The following is a 6,000-nucleotide window of genomic DNA, read 5'->3' as shown; positions in this document are numbered from 1 at the left end:
AAAAAAAAGAAAAAAAAAAAGAAAGACATACGAATCTTTGTTGAGGATGATGAAAATGCTAAAATTACAAAGAAACTTGCAATCGTAGGACTCTGGTGCATCCAATGGCATCCATTGGATCAGCCTTCTATGAAAGATGTGGTTCAAATATTGAAAGGAGAATGAGATAAATTAATTATGTCTCCTAATCCATTTGCTTCTACAGGCCCTGTAACAATCAATGCAAATACACCTACAAAATGTCTAAATCATGAGTTGGATGTCATCCTAGAATAAGGATAGTTGTATGTAAACTTGGCGTATGTGATAATTATATAGGTTGCAATAATTTGTACTCTTGGAACTTATTAAGCTTGTAGTTAATATAGGGACTAAAAAAGTTTTTTCTCACTACAAAAATCACTTCAAATTGCCACGTGCAGTTTGACACGTGTACAGTGTCGTACACGTGTCAAACAGTTTGACACGTGCATTTTGACACGCGTGAGACTCGTGTCAGATGTGGAAGTCATTAACTGCACATTTTGATACGTGTATCTCAATACACATGTCAAACCGATTTTTTTAAAAAAAAAAATTCCAAATTGTTAGCCACGTGTATACATACACGTGGCTAAATGTATATATATATATATATATATATATATATATATATATATATATATATATTAATAAAAAAAATGAAAAATTATATATTTTTCTTGATACGTGTTAAGAATACACGTTGCCAAAATCAAAAATATTGCTTTAAAAAAGAAGAAGAAAAGAACAGATCTGTTCTTTTCTTCTTCTTCTTTTTTTTTTTTTTTTTTTTTTTTCCATTCCTAATACGTATACGATATACCTATACGAAACACATGCAGAACCAACTCGTCGTCCACTTAGAACTAGCTGGTGGTCCAGTATTGACGGAGAGAGAGAGAGAGAGCGAGCAAGAGACGTCGGGAAGGCCGGAGGGAAGGCAGACCACGCGGTGGTCGGGAAGCTGGCTGGTGGTCCAGTGTTGACGGAGAGAGAGAGAGAGAGAGAGAGAGAGAGAGCGAGCGAGCAAGAGACGTCGGGAAGGCCGGAGGGAAGGCCGACCACGCGGTGGTCGGGAAGCTGGCCGGTGGTCCAGTATTGACGGGGGGAGAGAGAGAGAGAGAGAGAGAGAGAGAGAGAGAGAGTGAGAGAGAGAGCGAGAGACAGAGACAGAGAGAGCGAGAGAGAGAGAGCGAGCAAGAGACGTCGGGAAGGCCGGAGGGAAGGCCGACCACGCGGTGGTCGGGAAGCTGGCCGGTGGTCCAGTATTGACGGGGAGAGAGAGAGAGAGAGAGAGAGAGAGAGTGAGAGAGAGAGAGCGAGAGACAGAGACAGAGAGAGCGAGAGACAGAGAGCGAGCAAGAGACGTCGGGAAGGCCGGAGGGAAGGCCGACCACGCGGTGGTCGGGAAGCTGTTCGATAGTACAGAGGGAGTGAGAGAGAGCGATACAGAGAGAGTGAGAGAGAGCGATACAGTGAGAGAGAGAGAGAGAGAGAGAGAGAGAGAGAGAGAGAGAGAGAGAGAGAGAGAACAGTGAGAGCGCGCAGAGAGAGAGAGAGCGAGCGAGAGTATATAAAAAAAAAAAATAATAAAAAAAAAAAAAAAAAAAAATCTTTTTGAAACTTAAATTAAGAATAGTCATCAGGTGGGCGCGGGATAATTCCCGCGCGCCTACCTACACCAATTCTGGCCACGTGGCCAATTCTCTGGTACATATACATATATATATTTTTTAATCAAAACCTTAATAAAATTTATTTTTATTAATATATATTTGATATTTGCAATTGGCCACGCGTATTAATTACACGTGGCTAATCCGGGACGTGTATTTAAATACACGTCCCCAATTGTTGAAATTCTATTTAATTAAAAAAAAATTATATTTGGAAAAAAATAACAGTTTGACACGCGTATTTAATACGCGTGTCCAATTGTTGAAATTCTATTTAATTAAAAAAGGAAAATGTTAAATTTACAACACCAACACAACAACTACACAACAACCCCTCACATGAGGGTGGACCCCACACACTGGAGCCTACACTCATGTGAAGAGTTGTTGTGTGGTTGTTGTGATGCTGTTGTGTATGAATCAAATCCCATTAAAAAAAAAATTATATTTGGGAAAAAATAACAGTTTGACACGTGTATTTAATACATGTGTCCAATTGGACACTCGTATTAAATACACGCGTCCAATTGGACACGCGTATTAAATACGCGTGTCCAATTGTTAAAATTCTATTTAATTAAAAAAAATTATATTTGGGAAAAAATAACAGTTTAATACACGTGTCCAATTGGACACGCGTATTAAATACGCGTGTCCAATTGTTAAAATTCTATTTAATTAAAAAAAATTATATTTGGAAAAAAATAACAGTTTGACACGTGTATTTAATACACGTGTCCAATTGGACACGCGTATTAAATACACGAGTCCAATTGGACACGCGTATTAAATACGCGTGTCCAATTGTTGAAATTCTATTTAATAAAAAAAAATTATATTTGGAAAAAAATAACAGTTTGACACGCGTATTAAATACACGCGTCCAATTGTGAAGATGGTACAATTAGACACGTTTTTAAGAAGACACGTGTCTACAGTAACCGGTACTGTAGACACGCGTCCAATTGTAGCGATTTTTGTAGTGTCTTGTAGCAATGTATGAGCAATTTAAGGATTATTAAAAGTAATTTGGTAAATTTTTATTTTTTTTTCTATCTAACTCTTCTGATGTGGTAGTGCCTATCATATATTTTATTCTTTTACATTTTTTTTCGGTTTTTTTTTTTGAAAAAAAAATATATCATTTTTTAAGTAGAATGCTTATGAAATATCAATTATACCTCCAAAGAAAAAAAAAATCCAAAATACCTAAAAATAAAAAAAAATAAATTAATAATAATAATAATAATAATAATAATAATAATGATAATTATGATAATGATAATGATAACGATGATGACTCCAGGAGGACTCCACAACGTACCTTCCATGGACGTGGGAATATAGGGCTCCTCCACGGCCATGAAGGTCCACCATGGGCATGGAGTATATTTTATTAAGAAATTGACAAACTATCGACAAAAAAATTTATTTAATAATGCTTCCAATTGTAGGTATATATTTGATAAATATGAAAATCTATGGGGATTTTGTATAACAGGTTAAAGTGCCTGAATGATTTTGATATTAAATCTATCAGGATGCATCATGAACGTTTAAAATTAATGGAGCTAGATTATGTTATTTGCAAAGAAGTTGTACCCGAAGTCCATTTCACAAAAACAATCATATTGAAGTCCAACTAGATGCCTTTGTATAGGTTAGGTACCTCCTGATTTAACAAGGAAAATGAAAACAAATCCTAATTGGAAAAGAAATACATAACCCTAATGAACAAGGAAAAATCCAATCCTTATTTTAAAAAGAAAACTAAAACACACGTGCATAAAGTAAATCTACCCTAAAGTCAATCTTCTCCTGCATCAGTCTCCCCGAGTTGGAAAGAACTCGTCCTCGAGTTCAAGTCATCTATGTTAACATCAACAAAACATAAAATCAAGTGTTTCACGTTGAACACATCAAAGGTCCTTAAATGACTTGAAAGACGTAGCCGGTATGCATTATCATTTATCTTCTAGAGAATCTCACAAGGCTCAATCTTCATCTCTCGCAACTTGTTATACTCACCGATGAGAAGGCAATCACGTGCGAGTACAACCCAAACCAAATCACCAACCTCAAAAATTAATTACCTTGGGTCTATGGCTGACCTCAAAAGTTAAATAACGTAGAAATTACATCCACCGTTAAATAAATTAAATACTGTAGAATCTTTTACACTGACCTCAAATCCATATAATAAAATTACATGAATTTTATATATACACTTATATATGCGTAATATCTTTAAATTCTGATTATAAAATAAATGAAAAAAAAAATGATATTATTCCCCTTCACGTAGGCCTAAAGGGAATAGGATCCTTTCCCGGCAGCCTAAATAATATAATAAATAATTAACAATATGTTATACGTACCTCATATTGAAAGAGATTTACAGAAGTGTAAAACTAGAACATACCATATGTATATACCATCAAACCAATTTTAAAGATTTCAAACATTTTAACCTATAGGTTGAAAATTTAGAAAACTATAATCAATCGTGAACATACATAATGATTAATTGCCTGAAGGAAGAGACAGAGTCAAAAGCTCTTATGGGTAAGGGCTAATATATATATATATATATTAGGGGTCAATAAGCTAAATTTTTATTTTTTTCCTTTTTTTTTATATATTTTTTTTCAACCTTATATATATTTATATAAGAATTCCCACCCCCCGCCGCGGGGGAAACCGCATAATCACGTTAAGAATTTTCTGACATGTGTTTTGAATCCTTACAATGTTTAGAAATTTCGAAATTATCATTTTATTTTTTTGCAAAATCGATCATCTTCAAATGTTAGAACCTGTGTGGATATTTTTTTTTTTTTTTTTTTTCTGCTGAACGTTAACTTTGAGATACATCTACATTTCCCAATTTTTATTTTTATTTTATTTTATTTTATTTTTTAATTTGGGCCTGATTCAGCCTGAACAAGTTTTTTCATTTTTTTTTTTTTATTTCCTGTTTTTCCCCTTTTGCTCAAAAAAACAAGTAAACTTTACATTAACAGCGCGCTTTGAGAGCACCAAATGTTTTGGTATGTTTGAAAAAAGAAGGTTGCCATCACCATCGGTACACAAAAATCCCCAGTATTCCCGGAATGTAATGTCCCTTTGCTAGCTTTGAACAATTCTTCCGGGGACGCAGCTTTCACCTTATTTGAGTGCATGCGTTCCGTGTATTATCTCCTGCATCAAACAACGACCTTCTGCCAATTATGTATATATAATAAGATCTCATCAAACGATTTAGCTGACGTTGACCAATCAGAGCCGCCCGTCCATTTTCATCATGTTCGTCCTCATGTGCCGGCTTATATATTTTTTTCTATATATATATAAACTTCCTGCCGGCGCCCTATAATATATAATTCCATCATATAGTAATTCACAACCAAAAGTCGGCCAGACTTTGTAAAATAATGCCTTATTTCAAATATTTTTTTTAAAAAAAAAATACTTCGTAAAATAATGTAAGAACTTCTCAATGTATAAATAATTATAGTCAGTACACCGGTCTAAGGTCGTGCGTTTGAATCAGTAATAGAAATAGACAAAGATCTTTGTTTTGTATCGGCTATTTGACTAAGAGTCTACGGCGTTCTGGGGTTTACAATTTTTTTTTTTCTATTTGTTTAGTTTATAATAATGATCATTAGGTACCAATATATATATATAATACCATCATATAGTAATCCACAAGTCGTCCTGACTTTGTAAAATAATGTAAGAACTTTTCAATGTATAAATAATTATTAGTGAGTTGCTGGTATGAGGTTGTGCGTTTGAACCAGTAATAGAAATTAATAGACAAAAGGTCTTTGTTTTGTATTGGCAATTAATATTTGACTACGAGTCTACGGCGTTTTGGGGTTTTCAACTTTTTTTCTATTTGTTTAATTTATAATAATATCATTAGGGGTACCAGTGTATATATATATATATAGACAATGGTTTTTGTTTTGTATCGACAATTTCACTTCGAGTCTATGGCGTTACGGGGTTTACAACTTTCTTTCTATTTGTTTAATTTATAATAATATTGATCGATCATTATATAGACAATGGTTTTTGTTTTGTATCGACAATTTCACTACGAATCTACGGCGTTACGGGGTTTACAACTTTCTTTCTATTTGTTTAATTTATAATAATAATGATCGATCATTATATATATATATAATGATAAATAGGGAATATTGTTTCTAGCTACCTCTATATCTACCTCTATAAATTGTAAACCTGATTGTAGACGCAACTAAGTTGCTGAATAAATTAGAAAAATAAAATA

This window comes from Alnus glutinosa, chromosome 1 (genome assembly GCF_958979055.1).
Source record: "Alnus glutinosa chromosome 1, dhAlnGlut1.1, whole genome shotgun sequence".
NCBI classification, from domain to species: Eukaryota; Viridiplantae; Streptophyta; class Magnoliopsida; order Fagales; family Betulaceae; genus Alnus; species Alnus glutinosa.
The sequence above is the reverse complement of the archived record's forward strand: the minus strand, read 5'-3'. Positions refer to the sequence as shown.